Source organism: Gallinula chloropus (genome assembly GCF_964237585.1).
Source record: "Gallinula chloropus genome assembly, chromosome: 22".
Classification (NCBI taxonomy): Eukaryota; Metazoa; Chordata; class Aves; order Gruiformes; family Rallidae; genus Gallinula; species Gallinula chloropus.
The window spans coordinates 2196425-2214788 of NC_140107.1; positions in this window are offsets into that span (position 1 = coordinate 2196425).

The window sequence follows — 18364 nt, forward strand, 5'->3', positions numbered from 1 at the left end:
TTCAGGCCCAGTCAGCCGGGCCGGGGGCTGGCCGGCAGCAGCCAGCGCTTCACTGCAGCCCTTGCTCTGAGGGCCATGGAAACCAGCCTGGGAAGTGTTTCTGAGGCAGGCATCAGCCTGGCTGCTTTGGCTCTGCTGCCTCGCAGCCAGAAGGCAGCAAACCCCTGAGATGTGCGCTGTGTGCTCCAGGCAAAAGGGAGTTTTAAACAGTTCCAGTTCATTGCTGCAGCGTGGTGCGTTTTGGCAGGGACACTGGTGGGATGTCTCAGAAGGTGCTGATACGCGACGACTCTGGGGGTGGTTTCTTCTGAGTGAGCCTGGTCTGGGAGAGCCACTCCTCAAGCCTTCTGACCTACTGCACTAGGAGAGAAGAAGGAGTGTGAGGTAAGGCTCCTCATGCTGCATTCATTGCTACTGGTGTGTAGTCATGTAACTCAGACTAGAGCTCAAACAAAGACTGTGCCTGCCAAAGAATTGGGAGAGCTGTCTTTGCTTCCCAGAGGGAGCAGACAAGCTGTGGGGAGCCGTTTGCAGGCTCAGACCTTGTGCCTGCTCTGCGTTTGAAACCCTCCAGAGAGGAAAGAGAAAACCTGCTTTTATTTTCCTTTAAATACAGGTGTGTTTTAATTTGTATTTCTTCTTGTTAAGTGATGTTTGTGGTCAGAGTAGAAGCACCTGACTAACCTGTGCAAAAATGAAGGTATTCAAGGGTTATTTACAGCAAGAAATCACCTTATGAGCAGCGCACACTGATGGCCGGTGGACAGTGGGATATTGTGGCTGGCATGACTGGTGATTTTCCTTGTCTTCTCTTCACCAAGCATGCATTTATGAAGGCAAATCCAGGGCACAGGTTGTGCCCCACAACCACCCAAGCTATTAAACCCCAGACATCCACTGTTACAACCTGTTTGCTTCAGCTGGAAAGTGGTGCAAAGGCAAGAAATGCCCCAGCATAAGGTCAGGCTGGCAGGTGAGATTTCCATCCAGATCCCTCAGTCATCACCAGATCCTGGTTCTGTTTGAGGTTCTGGCACTGGAATCACACAGGAAGTGCAAAGCCCTTTTGTGTCCCAAATGGAGCTGGCAGCACTCCAGCTAAACCTCTGCACAGCCCCTTTAAATTGTCCTTAGTGTGTGATGCTGTCAAAGGTCGAGCCCAGCAAAGTGCTCTACCATAACCCAGACCCCAATTGCATCTGGCTCAGGGTGGGGAGGTGTCTCACGGCTTCCTGGCTCCCATTGCTTCTCCTGAGCAAAGCAGTGCCCTTTCCTGTGGCACAGAGAGTGGGCGCCGCTTAGTCCTGCTGGGAACAATATCCTCAGTGAGGCAATTCCTGAGAATCCCACCAGTGGAGAGGCCTGAAGTAACCAAATGAGCACTGAGAGGTGCCAGCAGCACCCTGACATATTTCACAGCAGGGCAGAGGTAAAAGGGAGAAGTGGGATGAGGTGTTTTAAGATCTGGGATTATTCATCCTTCCTCCAGGGTTTTTGGTTGGGTAATAAGATGAATTTTGTTGTGTTGGTTTTGCTCATGATGTCAGTTGGTGAGGGATGTCTGTCTGTCCTTGTCTCGACCCTCGAGTGTTTCCTTCTGTCTTCTCTCCTCTGACCAGCTGCCCAGGTGCTTTGGTGGACACCTGGACTCCAGCCAGGTTCAACCCACCACACCATTATTCAACCCACCACACCATTATACACTGTTTCCTTCCTTGGGGTGATGTTTAACATGATGTGTTGGATTATTGAGTACCATAGATGTATATGTTTAGATTTTAATGTTTTTTGCATGTTTCCACAATTAGGGGTATCCACTTCAACATTAATTCCATGGTTTCTGAAGCAGAAGGTCTCACTCTGGGCATTTGGCTGTCAAGGTTCTGTGTAATAACCATTTATCTGTTTATTCTGCATTCTCTGAGCACAACAGGGACTCTTGCAGTTCTGGGCTCCCCAGTTCAAGAAGGACAGGGGGCTACAGGAGGGATATTAGAAAGAACTGCTTCCCAGAGAGGGTTGTTAGGGATTGGAACAGGCTGCCCAGGGAGGCGGTGGAGTCTCCATCCCTGTAGAGGTTTAAAAGACAGTTAGATGGGGTGATGAGGGACGTGGTTTAGTGGTGGCTGGCAGGTTAGGCTGATGGTTGGACCTGATGATATAAAGGGTCCCTTCCAACCAAGACAGTGCTGTGATTCTGTGACTCTGTTTTACCTCTGTGTGTCCCTAGAACCAGTTGGCTATTGTCTGAGAACTGGGTGCTGTTTGTGTTGAGCTGTTGCTGATGTTTGAGTGTCTTCATTACAGGTTGAAGACGTGTTGAAGGCAAAAGACAAACCTCTGCCTGATCTCTGGTTTGGCACAGCGGTGTGGTGGTTGGGTTTCTGTTTGTGCTTTTGTTTTCTTTATTGGAGTTGTTGGAATTCAAGTTCTATCTAAGCTCGTTGGGGTGTTAGCATATAAATAGTAGGCAGACTAAGGAAAGTGGTAGAGTATTGGGCTGGGGTGATGGGGTGGTTAAGTTCCCCAGGAGGACCTGTGCTTCCGAATGTGAGGCTGCTCCCATCTGTCTATATAGGGCCTCATCTGCTTGATCTTCTTAGTCAGATGGCTGTAGCAGACCCCCACTGCAGTGTCCCTGTCCCTGCACTCCCGTTAATCCTAACCCACAAGTTCCCCATCCCCAGGAAGAGCTCTATGCCCTCCAGCTGGTCACTGACATAAAGGAGACCAGCTTTGAACCCAGCTTATCCATCTGGAACTAGCTGAGACTGGCTTTGCTTCAGTTATGCCTGCATCTACAGGCTGTGGATACTAAGCTGAGATTTTCCTATAGGAAAGTGGGAGAGGAACTGTGCAGCAGGGAGTGCAGTGATAGGACAAGGGGCAGTGGCTTTAAGCTGAAAGAGGGCAGGGTTAGGTTAGAAAGAGGACAGGGTTAGGTTAGACATTAGGAAGAAATTCTTTGCTGTGAGGGTGGGTGAGGCACTGGAACAGTTTGCCCAGTGAGGCTGTGGAAGCCCCTGAATCCCAGGAGGTGTTTTAAGGCCAGGTTAGGTGGGGCGTTGGGCAACCTGGTCTAGCGAGACGTGTCCCTACCCATAGCAGGGGGTTGGAACTAGACGATCTTTGAGGTCCCTTCCAACCCAGAGCATTCTGTGGTTCTGTGAAAACTGTCAACTTACTTCCCCAGAAAATGCTGCATATGAACGTGTCAGCCACCTGCAAGATCCCCTTCTTGCCAAGTGCCTTCTCCTTGGAGGAGCCCAGGAAGAGCTGGGTCATGAGACATGACACAGTGCCAGCGTGTTTAGTTTGTCTCAGAAAACATCTAGTTTTCCTGCTTGTTTTTCCTCGTGTGTGGGGCTCTGCAAAGAGATGCAGGATGCTTGTTTGGAAATGAGGGAATTCAGTTTGGATTCCTCCTGCTCTCCATGTGCAGTCACGGTGGACCCAGTCCTGGGCTTCACGTGGTCTTCTGCAACAGCCACATCCCAAGTGTTGCCACTGCTGCATAACAGGAATATGTTGGCACCTTGTTAATGGAAAGCAGTTGATTTATGGTAAGTGGCTGGAAGTGAAGAGAGAATTTCCTCTAACACTCTAACAAAAAGACTGACCTCTGCGTGACTGTAGTTGATTTGGATGCCAATCATTGGAGAGTCATGGGATTATAGAAATGTTTGTGTTGGTAGGGACCTTTAGAGATCATCTATTTCCAACTCTGTGCTGTAGGCAAGGACAGCCTCACTAGCCCAGGGTGCTCAAGGCCCCATCCAAACCTGTCCTTGAACCCTGCCAGGGATCCAGGGGCAGCCCCAGCTTCCCTGGGCACCCTGTGCCAGGGCCTCCCCCCTCCCTGGGAAGGATTTCTGCCTTATGCCCGACCTGAAGGGTGGGATCTGTCCTTCTGTTGCACCTTGACCAGTGTTTACTTTTTGTTAAGTGCAGTGAGGTCTCCCTGAGTGGTGTTTCCATCATTTGTCTAAGCTGGGAACTGAGGCTCAGTCCTGAGGTGGGAGAGAAATCCCAGTGTGCAAGTGGCAGTGCACTGGAGGAGGAAATGAGCACGGTTTTTACAGATACAGACCTGTGAGCAATAACCTGGCATGTACCACAAAAAAGGAGAGATGGTGTTTAGCCTGAGGCTTCTGAAAGTAATTCAGGTAATCCCAATGATAAAGAGGGAGGCTGAGGTGTCAAATAGGGAAGGAACATCTTTGTTGTGCAGGTTAAGGTAAGGAAAGCCTACTTTGTCCAGCACCACGTTGATTCCCTAGGGCAGTGGATCTCCTCTGTCCTAAATGAACTTGTTAGTAGACAGGAGACCTCTCTAAATTCAGGATTCAGGTTTTCAGGTAGGGAGGGGTCTCTTTTAATGGCTTGTGAGTTTTATTTGGGACTGCGACTCACGTGATAGTCTCAGCTTACAAGTGGATAAGGTTTTGACTGTCCCCATCTCTACGGAGATGCACGTGCTCATCCCAACAACATGAATTATCTGAGCAGGATTGAAGCCAGTGTTTGCATTTTGCAGTAACTTGGCACTGACTCCTGGTGCCCTGTGGGTTCCCCAGGACCCTTCCTTGCTCAAGGCGTTACAGATGCCCAGCAGCCAGTTTCCTCATGGGCTGCCCTTGGCACAGGAGTAGGGAGCTGTGCTTCTCCTTGGCAGCTCAGGAATGCCTAGTGTGAGCGATGCGTGATGCGGGGAGGTGGTGTCTCAGGTCATTGTTAGGTAAAGGGTGCTGGTCATTCCTACTGGCTGGGGCAGTGCCTGGCTCACAGAAGGTGAGGGGCATCGGTTGGCAGGTCACTTGGGCGGAGCAGCCCAAACCCGGCTTCACTGCCATCTGCCAGTGGCATCGGTGGTGGTGCTCGTGGGTGTCACAGGCTGTGCCCTTGATTTGAGGGACGCTAACGTCCGGTGGAGAAAGAGTCATCTCGGCTCCTTCAGCAGCTGCAGATCGCTTTCTTGGAGAGCTGGCAGCTGCCCCTGGGTCGCCGCCGCCATGAGTGGCCCAGTGCCGAGGTGAGAGGGGCGGGGGGTGTGGGGTCTGGGTGGAGTCAGGCTGCCCTGCCTGGGACATGTGGGGACCAGGGGGGTATGGGTCAGGCTGGGCAGGGGCGAGCACCTCCTGACCCAGGAGCCCTCTGCCCCACAAAGCCCAGCTCTGAGGTGGGTCCCTTGTTCTGGGAGCGGGCAGGTGGGGTGGCGGTGAAGGGGGCTGCTGGCACCAGGCATAGCCCTGTGGTGGTACCTGGCTGCAGGTGCCCAGGTTGTGAGTTTCCGAGTGCCTGGGCTTCCCCAAGGGGATGGGCCGTGGAACTGAGGACCTCTATGGCTTCCCCAAGGGGATGGGCCGTTAGTGATGCTGTGGAACTGAGGACCTCTGTGGCTCTCCCTGACAAAACGTGGCACGTGCTGTTTTTGTGGGCAATGCTTGGAATAAGGAACGAGTGTCAGAACTTGCTCATGGCCACACAAACCACTGTCCAGTTGTGTTCAAGATTGGAACCTCCCTGTAGCATGCCTGGATTCTTCAAGAGCCTTTGGAAAAGGGTGGTATGGGAAGGTCTCTCTTGAGAAGGAGTACCTAGAGCTCCAGCCAGGTGGGAAAAAAGAAGACTTGGCTCCTTTAAGTGAGATGTATTTCTCTGAATGGGCAGCTAAGGTGTGACCCTGCCAGACTAAATGGTAGTGGAGTGTGAGTGGTGTGATAAGCACCAGGGCTGCTGCCTGTCTGATGCCAAAAGTCTGAGCTGCCCAGAAAAGGTCTTCATAAATTAAGATATATGAATGTGGCTCTCCAGGGGATTATACACTTGTCTTGATTTCCTTACAGATATATCAGGACATGCAATAGCTTTACTGACAAACATTCAGAGGGAAGTTTCAGCAATAACAGGAAAAGACAATATCTTCAGAGACCATGGCTGGTGAGACTGAAAACTTTATTTTCTAAAAATTAAAAAAAAAAAAAAAAAAGAAGAGAGGGAGGGTGTTTGTGGGTTTGCATGTCTTTTGCATGTTCCACTGGGTCTGGGCACGCCAGTGGTCAGAGCTGTCTGATGATGGACAGACAGAAGGAGAGGTCAGGCATTGCCGTTACAGTACCTCAGTGACCTGCATTTCTGTTCACTCAGGTGGAACCATCCAGAAGATCTGTGGAAGGTGCCGTACCTGTGCACTTGCCACATCCACCAGCTGTTCCCAGCAAGGGTGGGTTCCAGGCTTTTGTGGCTGGAGAATCAGCAGCTGCTCGTTTGCAAACGGTGAGTTTCACCCAGCGCTCTGTGTGCTGCAATGTCAGTGTGCACATACACCTCTGGCCCCTTGGTGCTTAGCCTAGAGCATTGCGTGCCACCACTGCTCCCACTTCAGGCCTCATCCTTCCTCCCTTGAGGCTGACTGCCTGTTTCTGGGAGCGTGTCACTAAAGAGAAATCTGGAGAAGCCAACGATGCCAAGCTGGCATGTCAGAGCCTGGAGAAAAGAGCTCATCTTTGTGAGAAGTGGACTCTGATCTTTCTCTTTTGTTAGCCTTGTCACCCAAGGTTAGGCAGGTGTCAGTACATTCAGGCTTGTCAGTGTGGCTGTCGGCAAGTTTCCCGGTGCTGTAAAGTCCTGAGAGCGAGGGAGGACTTTTAGGAAGCAGAGTTGCAGGGGTGAAGTGCAACTAAAGCTCACTCCAGAAGCCCTGCTTTGGGGCTCTGGCTCAGAAGCCTCTTCCTCTGTGTAACAGGCAGAGGAGGAATTTTAATGTAGTCTTGAACGACAATGAAACTGAAGTCTGCAGTCCAATACACCATTCACTTTTAACTGGATCTGTGTTTCATGAGAAGTCCCTCCCCAGCTTTCCTACAGCACCCTCTGGGTATGGGGAGGGTGCTCTAAGGTGTGTGTCCCCAAAGCCTTGCCTTCTCCAGGCTGGACGTCCCCAACACACTCAGCCTGTCCTCGCAGGGGAGGTGCTCCTGCCCTCTGATCATCTTTGTGGCCTCTTCTGGACCCGATTTGAGTAAGATCGTTGGTGCAGGTTAAAGAGACTCTTGCAGTCCTGAATGCTCTTCCTCTCTTCATGCAGAGGGCACCTGGACCTCTACTTGGTGACACTGGTGCACATCCTTCTCACCAACGCAAGGAAGCTGTCCTTCCTAAGGCGGTGAGTTAACTCAGTTAAATGGGGTTTTGAGGTGTTAAACGTTTTAACTCGGCATTCCGAAGGGCATGTGAGGAAAAGATGAAATAGAAAAGTCAGAGAAATGCTGAGCACTGAGTGGGAAGTCATGCTTTTGTCGTGCATGGTCTCGTTGCCCATGTGCTGAAGCCACCACAAGAGCAGGGTGCCCCAGCTTCCGCGAGTGCATTCTGTTTGCTTCAGAGCCGCATTGTGAAGAGACAGGGGCAACACCTGGGTTTGTGGCCAGGGGTTATTTTGGATGCTCCAGCTTTCTGATGCTTTGTTAGACATGCCTAAAGGGGTCTGGCTTTTCAGAGGCAGACTAGAGAATGTCGTTTCCTGAAGGAACCTGAGAATCACTCATCCCTCCCAAATCTCTCGACCAGGGCTACTTTGCTTTCCTGGGGGTTTGTTGTTGATATTTTTTCCCCCTTTATGCTGCTGCTCTGCACTGGAAATTGTGCACAGAGATTTTGCAGCCGGTTTTGTGTTGTTTTTCCTTTTCTAGAGTTCCTGGCGACCACATACAGCTCCAGGAAATCTGCAGCAGCCACTTCGGCTCCCTCCAGTTCACAGCTGTGCGGGGTCTCCAGCAAAGAGTTCAGGCTGTAAACAAGAGTGCCAGGCACCTGACCATGTTCAACAGTTTGCTGGTGGGGTAAGGCCATGTTTCTTCCTGAAAATAAGAGAATGATTGGGACAGCTGGAAAATACTGCTTCAGTAGTTTAGTACCCAGAACTGTATACTGCAGGCAACGTGTCGTCCAGCTATCAGCTTTAATTTTAACTCTCCTTTATAACCTACCCTTAATTTTTTAGACATTGTTTTCCTGGTCTAATGGCCCATCATCATCATCATCATGGTGGGGAAAAATAGGGTGGCCTACCTCCTGTTAGAAATGACAAAAGGTCCTAAAAACAGAACTTAAGGTAGACAAGTAGTGAAGCAGTAATTTATTATACATTCTTGCAAGAACGGGTGACCCAACAAAGCAGGCACACTTTTGGTCAGTGCCTGCAGCCTTTTTATACCATACATCTGTACATATTCATCACCTGTCCTGCTTCGTATTAAGATGAGTTCCAAGAGGTGGTTTCCATAAACTCCTCCCAATTGCGTCTGCGCATTGTCCTGTGGTAGTGGTCGTCGGGGGTCTCAGTGATGAAGGCTCCGAGTCTTCCTCAGGTTGAATCTTTCACCTCCTTCCTCTGTTTGACTATGGATTTTACAGGCTCAACCCAGGCGCCCCATCCACAGCAGTACACAGTATAATACACATGGCATGTCTGGGACATTCCCACTTCCATTGGTGAAGTAAATTAAAATGTAGGAGCCCTTTTGTCTGGGACAACTGCTTACTGGCAAGTAGTTGTCTTTATCTTAACTTTCCCGGCAACTGACATGGCCCTGGGCTGAAGGAAGTCAAAGCTCCAGACAGGTTTCAGATTGCACATGTTAATTTTGTGAAAGGTTTGTTCACTCCTGATCAAAATTATTAGATTTATCCAGACCCCACATCGTTTTTCCTGTTTGACTTGATGTCCAATCAACATGATTGAAGCCTGTTCGTTGAGCCTGATTTCCTTAAATTCCAGCCCATGTCCTCAGTCACGATTTAACCCCTTATCTCATTGTCCAGGATCATCTGCATCTTTTAGCAGAGCTATGTACTCAAATTGAACCCTTGAGAACAATATTCCCCCTTATTTTCCTAAATCCTTTAAGCCAGTAAATAATACAATAACATTTTTCAGTTTGCAAAAGCAACATTTCTTAGCACTTTCCACAATTCCCCCCTTCTTTTCTTTATACTAACTGTTGTCTTTTGCATATTGTCAAAGTCCTGTTTCATATGAAGCTTCTAACCTGGCCAGCATTGCTTCACATTCTTTTTCCTGATATTCTCTTATTATCTGTTTCTTGTTCCTCTAGGAGAAGAATATTATAAGGCGGTGGTCCCAGGGGCATCTTCTCAGTTATTGCAGTTTCTATTAATCTCTGTATAAGACCCCTAACACAAGGGATTATACAACACCCTATGGCCACTAAAATTCCTGTTACCACTATCAGGGAAGTGAAAACTGATATCACCATTCCCTTCCATTTTCCAAACCAGGATTCCCACCACCCAGTAAGAGAAGTAGCTATTCCTGAATTTTCTGCTAGTTCATCGACCAAAGTGGTAAGGCCTTGTAAGGTTCTGATAATCGTTCTATCAGGAGCAGTATATTATTTGGTATAAATGTGCAACACTTTCCCTGTAACATGACACATACTCCTCCTTTTTCTGCTAGCATCATATCTAGGACCATCCTATTTTCCCATGTCATTCTGCTATTGGCATCCAATTGTTCTGCTCTTCCTTTAACAGCATCCCTCGTATGACTTATGAATCTCTGTTGATTATAACATACAATTGATCCAATCTACATTTTTACTTACTGTGACCCACCAAAAAAAAATGATTCAAAACCTGCAGCAATCTAATTCCTAGCCTTAAATTCATCAAGAACCCTTCGAGGAACTCCAATTGAGTCTGTATATATTCTGTCACCAAAGGACGTTCCCAATATGCTTCTTTTGGCCCTGATCTCTTTTTCTCTAGAAGCCTTCTCCTCTCTGAATGCCAGGGGGAATGGGATGGCCAATTGTACTATAGCACAAGTGCCTTTCTAGTTGGGCGGAAGAATATTCCTCAGAACTCTTCCTCCACAATACCACCACCAGTCAGCTCTGGGAACCTGTAATGATGTCATTTGTCACATTCAACGTTCTCATACATCCTGAGGACTCCCCTACAAATTGTGTAGCCACTCCGCCCTGTCGTGAGAGACAAGCCGTGTGGTTTCCAACTACACCTGTGAGAACAGGGGGTGTTTGAATGTCCTTATTCAGCAAGGCTGGGAACAGAAGTGAGAGTGTTTTACAGGTATCATTTCCCCAGGCTGTCTTTCCTGGTACAGTGCAATAATGCACTCCATTCCTGTGTGATCATGGGATCATCCTAGGGGAAAAGGTACAACTTGTGGTTTAGGTCGACCTGAGGCACATGCATAGCAAATATTCTTGTTTAAACTTTTCACAGTGAATTTTACCCATTCCACCCAGGCATTCATCTCTTCATATCCTGTTTCTATTTCAAATGTCTGTTTCAAATCCTCAATTCTAACTACTTTTACTATTGTAGGATCATTGACAAGTCCTCCTATCTTTGTCCTAGGTTTCTGTGTACTTTTCCACTCTTTTCCCTTGTCTGAAGTTTTATTTTCAGGTTTTTTTCTACCCTTATTTTCAATCACCCTACTGGATCTTTCCCTCTTTTTCTTGGCAATTGTGGGTAGTATGTCCTTTTGAGATGGTAATCATCTCTTTTAGGGGTTCCTAATATAAACTTTTTCAATTTACATCTGCTGTCCATCCATTAACCTTAGTAGTTCACCAAACATTGTTCCAACAGGGGCAAGGACCTATCCCATAAAGTGTCCAACCTTGTATTGGTTCAGGACACATGTACTTTTCTGCATGGCTCAGTGCCCTTTAAGGTTTTTTTAGATTCCCACAATCCAAAATTTGGCAAGCATCAAACATAATGCTCTGGATCCCAGTCCCCTCTGGAATGCTGAATTGTAAGTTCTTTTGATTACTAAGGGGTTTTCTAGCACGACCCAACACTTCTATTTTCACTAAAGTGACATACAAACACCATATTAACATCATTTAACATTTTCAGACCTTTTACCCCTCCCCAAACACAACAGTATAATAACAACTAAACAAAATCACTACTAAAACAATATTTCAAACAGTCTTTAAATTACTGTTTCTTCAGTTTGATGAGCAGAGGATTCTCCATGGGCTGTATAGACACCAATGTTTGTCCTCAGATGGTTGTTCCACTGGTCCTTTGAGCCAGGTGTAATGAGTCCAACCCTTCTCAGCAGTTCTCATGGCAGTTTCAGTTGTCAGTAGAACCTGGAAAGGGCCTTCCCATTCAGGCTGTAGCTTGGATTCCTTCCATGACTTAGTCAGAACCCATTCTCCAGGTTGGATATTATGGGCTGCAAATTCCAATGGTGGAGTTTGTGCAGAGTCCTTTATTCCTGAGAAAGTCTAAGGAACAGATTAGCCCCAGTATATAGTTCTTATGAAAAGTATCGTTGGTTTCAAACCTTGGGATTTTTCTGATTTCACCCATATAATGCAAGCCAAAGAACATTGCATAGGGAGATACACCTAAGTCTTTCCCAGGTGCAATTCGCATTCTCAGCAAGGCAATGGGCAGGCATTTAATCCAAGGTAATTTGGTTTCTAAAATTAACTTTAATAATTGTTTCTTTAGCGTTTGATTCATCCGTTCAACCCTACCAGAGGAGGGCGGATGCCAGGGAGTATGAAAGTCCCAAGATATCTCTAATCCTTCCATAGTCCCTTGAAGCACCCTGGATGTAAAGTGACTCCCGCGGTCCGAATCCACATTTTCAATTATTCCATACCTGGGAATGATTTGTTCTAGAAGGATTTTAATTACCCCTGCAGCTGTGGCTGAAGCCATCGGATATACTTCTACCCATCCTGTTAGATAGTCAACCAATACTAGGATATATTTCAAACTTTGAAAAGGTCTTAAACCAGGTTCTCTTCCTCATTGAAGCTGTTTGAGAACCTTCTTATTTCTGTTTTTACAATCGATGCACCTTTAACAGATTTGTTTAGCTACAGTATACATTTCTATGTATCCATACTTCCTCAGGATTAAATCGTACATTATTTGTACCCCCCAATGACTCCCTTGGTGTAAAATGGCCATTATTTCCTTCATGATTTGGTTTTTTTGTTGTTTTTTTTTTTTTAGCATTTTTCACCCATCTGAGAGAATCCACTTCCCTTCTTTTGTTTCAATAGTTCCCGATTCCTTCCATTTCTATTTCTCTTCTTTAATAAAAATTGGAACCTCCTTGGGTTCAGATACACAAGGAGTAAGAGTACATGTCTTAACAAATTCAGGCCCCAAGGCAGCTTTCTTAGGCTACCTCATCTGCTAGTCTGTTTCATTACCAAGCCATTAGGCTCTTCTAACAATTTAAAATAGAATCCCTTTGTTTTTAGTGTATGTGATTCAATCCACAGGCGACGATAGCCTGTCAATTCCAAAAATTTTCGCACCTCTTTCTTAGTTCTCGGGAGAGGTAACTCAACTATTCCTCTTATCCTCTCCAGGTTTATTCTCCTTCCCTTCACTGATTAGATGTCCTAACTATTTAACTTCTTTTTCCATGTACTGCAGTGCATCCCAACATTCTATCCCCTGGGCCAGGGAAGAGACATCATTAGAGATACTGACTGCCTTAGGGGCGGCCATCCTATAATTACGTACAAACTTTACAGAGGCAATACATCCTGAGAGGGCCACACTGTAGTATCCAAATTTCCCCTGTTCACTCTCAGGAGGTCACACTGTAGTTACACAGTTACGTTACACAACTCAAAGGGCAACATCATACACAAACCACACTGTTCACAAAACAGGCAAAGACCCGTTCCTGACCCTGGTCAGTAGACCCAAAAGCTCTCTTAACAGTCCTCCTCCCATACACCACCGATTTTTTTATCACTTTTCAAATCCATACACACCACTTGCTCAAGCTGGACCAAACCAAAAACGCCATCCCAATCAGACCAATCTCCCTTTCATTCATCACACCAAAGATTGCTTCCAAATTGCATCATAACCTCCTGCTTACATATAGAACATACAAACAACAGTTTACACATACACAAAAATCCTTCGATCCGCATACAGAGCACCAGAAAACAACACCTGGTTCAAAACTCATTTCCCTTACACAAACAGTTTAAACCTGCCATTCACTTTGTCCATCTCCAGCTGTTCTCCTCGTGGAGACTCAGCACTCGCCCCGCAGTCAGACTGGCTTGTTCACTCAAAAACCTCTCACACAAACCTCTCCTACAACACACGGTACCGGGCACAAAAACTTATTGCACACACAAAGCGTAACAATGGTTATGAAAATCCCAATTATAACCACAACGATGTCAATTTCAATTCCCATGGGCTGCAGAAGGTTATCAATGATAGCTATCCCACATTGTTTCTGCTAGCCCAAATAGCGAGAAGCCCAGATCACCAAAGGGTCTCACGGATGCGCGCAAACCTTTACCAGTTTCGAATCCACCCGTGGGGCGAGCACCAATGCTCTTTGCCTCGCGTAGGACGTCTCCTCACGACTTACAGGTATCCCCAACAAGGCATGTCTTTCCATCCTCCCTAAGGGACTGTATGGAGGAAGGTTTCCAGGGGCTCTCTCCCCAACCCCTTTTTCTCGCTAAGCCGGCTATCCTTATTTCCCATTCGGTTCCTTGGAGACTTTTTAACAACAAATCCACCTTTTGCTTTGCCCTTCTCCGGCCGCTTCCCTCGTGGAAAGACGGAACCGCGGATCCGGGCCCCGCACTCACTTCGTACTTAACTGTGTGTGTCTCACACACACACACACACACACACACACACACACACACACACGTCTCCCCGAATGTCCCGACCACCAAGGCAATACTTAACGTCCGATTTTCTTACCTTGGTCTGTGCACAGAGTTGCCTGGTCGCTACAATAGCGCCTACTATCCTTCCCACTGGTTCACTAGGTCTACCTTTAAAATTGGTCTCGGGATCTAGTCAGTCTGCCGCTGGAACTCCGGTCGACGATACACGAGACCGTTGAAATCAACGGGACGCGTCTCCCCGTCCTTCGGCGGCAGGAGCTCCACACGGCGATGATGTTGATCCCGGACGAGCCCCCAAACTGTTAGAAATGACAAAAGGTCCTAAAAACAGAACTTAAGGTAGACAAGTAGTGAAGCAGTAATTTATTATACATTCTTGCAAGAACGGGTGACCCAACAAAGCAGGCACACTTTTGGTCAGTGCCTGCAGCCTTTTTATACCATACATCTATACATATTCATCACCTGTCCTGCTTCGTATTAAGATGAGTTCCAAGAGGTGGTTTCCATAAACTCCTCCCAATTGCGTCTGCGCATTGTCCTGTGGTAGTGGTCGTCGGGGGTCTCAGTGATGAAGGCTCCGAGTCTTCCTCAGGTTGAATCTTTCACCTCCTTCCTCTGTTTGACTATGGATTTTACAGGCTCAACCCAGGCGCCCCATCCACAGCAGTACACAGTATAATACACATGGCATGTCTGGGACATTCCCACTTCCATTGGTGAAGTAAATTAAAACGTATGAGCCCTTTTGTCTGGGACAACTGCTTACTGGCAAGTAGTTGTCTTTATCTTAACTTTCCCGGCAACTGACATGGCCCTGGGCTGAAGGAAGTCAAAGCTCCATACAGGTTTCAGATTGCACATGTTAATTTTGTGAAAGGTTTGTTCACTCCTGATCAAAATTATTAGATTTATCGAGACCCCACATCGTTTTTCCTGTTTGACTTGATGTCCAATCAACATGATTGAAGCCTGTTCGTTGAGCCTGATTTCCTTAAATTCCAGCCCATGTCCTCAGTCACGATTTAACCCCTTATCTCATTGTCCAGGATCATCTGCATCTTTTAGCAGAGCTATGTACTCAAATTGAACCCTTGAGAACAATATTCCCCCTTATTTTCCTAAATCCTTTAAGCCAGTAAATAATACAATAACATTTTTCAGTTTGCAAAAGCAACATTTCTTAGCACTTTCCACACTCCTATGGTATAAAATCTGTCTGCAAGGAAATTTTCTCTCTCTGCATAGATTTTCTGTTACCCAGAGAGGGAGCCAGGCCCCAGTGAATGTCAGCACCTGTGGATGTGTTCACACCGCCTGTCGAGTTTTTCATCTCCAGCTGGGCAGCAGCAAAACACACCTTTCTTTTTCTTTTTTGTTTGCAATTCCTCCTACTAAGTTGCCCTGGCAGGTTCAGAGGATGGCAGCTCTTTGGAGTAGTGAGGAAGCGTCAGGTGCCTGCACATGTGGAGAAGAGAGAGGCCTTCAGTCAAACCAAGAATTGGGAGGCACACGGAGGGATTGGATGTGGGGGGATCAGCAGTTGGAGAGGGCTGCAGGGAAACTAATCGGAGAAGGGCACAAGCCTTTTCCCTTGTCTGACTCTTGGTCTGCCCATGGTTCCTTGCCTTCCTTGAGCAGGTGTTCCACTGGGTCTGGGCACGCCAGTGGTCAGAGCTGTCTGATGATGGACAGACAGAAGGCGAGGTCAGGCATTGCCGTTACAGTACCTCAGTGACCTGCATTTCTGTTCACTCAGGTGGAACCATCCAGAAGATCTGTGGAAGGTGCCGTACCTGTGCACTTGCCACATCCACCAGCTGTTCCCAGAAAGGGTGGGTTCCAGGCTTTTGTGGCTGGAGGTCCAGCAGCTGCTCGCTTGCAAACGGTGAGTTTCACCCAGCGCTCTGTGTGCTGCAATGTCAGTGTGCACACACACCTCTGGCCCCTTGGTGCTTAGCCTAGAGCATTGCGTGCCACCACTGCTCCCACTTCAGGCCTCATCCTTCCTCCCTTGAGGCTGACTGCCTGTTTCTGGGAGCGTGTCACTAAAGAGAAATCTGGAGAAGCCAACGATGCCAAGCTGGCATGTCAGAGCCTGGAGAAAAGAGCTCATCTTTGTGAGAAGTGGACTCTGATCTTTCTCTTTTGTTAGCCTTGTCACCCAAGGTTAGGCAGGTGTCAGTACATTCAGGCTTGTCAGTGTGGCTGTCGGCAAGTTTCCCGGTGCTGTAAAGTCCTGAGTAGCGAGGGAGGACTTTTAGGAAGCAGAGTTGCAGGGGTGAAGTGCAACTAAAGCTCACTCCAGAAGCCCTGCTTTGGGGCTCTGGCTCAGAAGCCTCTTCCTCTGTGTAACAGGCAGAGGAGGAATTTTAATGTAGTCTTGAATGACGATGAAACTGAAGTCTGCAGTCCAATACACCATTCACTTTTAACTGGATCTGTGTTTCATGAGAAGTCCCTCCCCAGCTTTCCTACAGCACCCTCTGGGTATGGGGAGGGTGCTCTAAGGTGTGTGTCCCCAAAGCCTTGCCTTCTCCAGGCTGGACGTCCCCAACACACTCAGCCTGTCCTCGCAGGGGAGGTGCTCCTGCCCTCTGATCATCTTTGTGGCCTCTTCTGGACCCGATTTGAGTAAGATCGTTGGTGCAGGTTAAAGAGACTCTTCCAGTCCTGAATGCTCTTCCTCTCTTCATGCAGAGGGCACCTGGACCTCTACTTGGTGACAATGGTGGACATCCTTCTCACCAACGCAAGGAAGCTGTCCTTCCTAAGGCGGTGAGTTAACTCAGTTAAATGGGGTTTTGAGGTGTTAAACGTTTTAACTCGGCATTCCAAAGGGCATGTGAGGAAAAGATGAAATAGAAAAGTCAGAGAAATGCTGAGCATTGAGTGGGAAGTCATGCTTTTGTCGTGCATGGTCTCGTTGCCCATGTGCTGAAGCCACCACAAGAGCAGGGTGCCCCAGCTTCCGCGAGTGCATTCTGTTTGCTTCAGAGCCGCATTGTGAAGAGACAGGGGCAACACCTGGGTTTGTGGCCAGGGGTTATTTTGGATGCTCCAGCTTTCTGATGCTTTGTTAGACATGCCTAAAGGGGTCTGGCTTTTCAGAGGCAGACTAGAGAATGTCATTTCCTGAAGGAACCTGAGAATCACTCATCCCTCCCAAATCTCTCGACCAGGGCTACTTTGCTTTCCTGGGGGTTTGTTGTTGATATTTTTCCCCCTTTATGATGCTGCTCTGCACTGGAAATTGTGCACAGAGATTTTGCAGCTGTTTTTGTGTTGTTTTTCCTTTTCTAGAGTTCCTGGCGACCACATACAGCTCCAGGAAATCTGCAGCAGCCAATTCGGCTCCCTCCAGTTCACATCTGTGCGGAGTCTCCAGCAAAGAGTTCAGGCTGTAAACAAGAGTGCCAGGAAAATGACCATGTTCAACAGTTTGCTGGTGGGGTAAGGCCATGTTTCTTCCTGAAAATAAGAGAATGATTGGGGCAGCTGGATAACACTGCTTCAGTAGTTTAGGACCCAGAACTGTATACTGCAGGCAACGTGTCGTCCAGCTATCAGCTTTAATTTTAACTTTCCTTTATAACCTACCCTTAATTTTTTAAACATTGTTTTCCTGGTCTAATGGCCCATCGTCATCATCATGGTGAGGAAAAATAGGGTGGCCTACCTCCTATGCTATAAAATCTGTCTGCAAGGAAATTTTCTCTCTCTGCATAGATTTTCTGTTACCCAGAGAGGGAGCCAGGCCCCAGTGAATGTCAGCACCTGTGGATGTGTTCACACCACCTGTCGAGTTTTTCATCTCCAGCTGGGCAGCAGCAAAACACACCTTTCTTTTTCTTGTTTGTTTGCAATTCCTCCTACTAAGTTGCCCTGGCAGGTTCAGAGGATGGCAGCTCTTTGGAGTAGTGAGGAAGCGTCAGGTGCCTGCACATGTGGAGAAGAGAGAGGCCTTCAGTCAAACCAAGAATTGGGAGGCACACGGAGGGATTGGATGTGGGGGGATCAGCAGTTGGAGAGGGCTGCAGGGAAACTAATCGGAGAAGGGCACAAGCCTTTTCCCTTGTCTGACTCTTGGTCTGCCCATGGTTCCTGGCCTTCCTTGAGCAGGTGTTCCACTGGGTCTGGGCACGCCAGTGGTCAGAGCTGTCTGATGATGGACAGACAGAAGGAGAGGTCAGGCATTGCCGTTACAGTACCTCAGTGACCTGCATTTCTGTTCACTCAGGTGGAACCATCCAGAAGATCTGTGGAAGGTGCCGTACCTGTGCACTTGCCACATCCACCAGCTGTTCCCAGAAAGGGTGGGTTCCAGGCTTTTGTGGCTGGAGAATCAGCAGCTGCTCCTTTGCAAACGGTGAGTTTCACCCAGCGCTCTGTGTGCTGCAATGTCAGTGTGCACATACACCTCTGGCCCCTTGGTGCTTAGCCTAGAGCATTGCGTGCCACCACTGCTCCCACTTCGTGCTTCATCCTTTTTTCCTGCCTTTTTGGGAGCAGCCAAACATGATCTTGATGTGAACACAGTTGCTTTCAGGCGAGATTGAGACTTTCCTTCTGTTTTAGAACAAAATAGTGTGACTTTTTTGTGTGAGAAGTTCTGTGGGACCAAAAGCTTTTGGAATGAAACTGTGACCTGCTACCAC